Genomic DNA, 671 nt, shown 5'->3' on the forward strand with positions numbered 1-671 from the left:
AAGTTTCCTAAATCGTACCACCTCTTATATATGGCTTCATTCGGAATCGCAGCCTTTTAGGTTATGGTGCCTCGGATGCATCATTTTGTCTTTGCTTTGTTTTTACAACATAAAAGATAAAACAATCATGATGCATCCGAGCAATGTTTCCAAACGCCTGTATAAGAATAATTAGAAATAATATTATATTTTGTCAATTTCAAAAACGGTACGATTTGGGGTACTTACAGGTACGATTTAGGCGACCGGTTGCCTAAATCGGACCTTTTGCAGCATGTTGCAAAAATACTCCCAGTGAATTAATTTGATATTGATAGAAGATAAAACGTGTAATAATAGGTACTTGAAATATCAAAGTACAATTTTTAATCTTCATTTGCACACAAATCAGTTCTAAATGAGAAATATAATAAAAAATACGTTAAGTGGTACGCATTCAGCAACTTTCCCCTACGCTATCCATGCTCATATGCGAAAGTAATTGTCGTCGGAACAATAAGATATATGAAAAGATGTCTTAAGTAAAATTTGTATAATTTTTTACATGTATGTGTATTTGGATTTTGTAAATATATAATATTTTTAAGATATATATATATATATATTAATCCTGTGTTATTATTTCTTTGACATTTAATTTCTTCCTTGAATAAAAATTAAAAACAATTTTT

Source organism: Trachymyrmex cornetzi, unplaced genomic scaffold, assembly GCF_001594075.2.
Source record: "Trachymyrmex cornetzi isolate Tcor2-1 unplaced genomic scaffold, Tcor1.1 scaffold91, whole genome shotgun sequence".
Classification (NCBI taxonomy): Eukaryota; Metazoa; Arthropoda; class Insecta; order Hymenoptera; family Formicidae; genus Trachymyrmex; species Trachymyrmex cornetzi.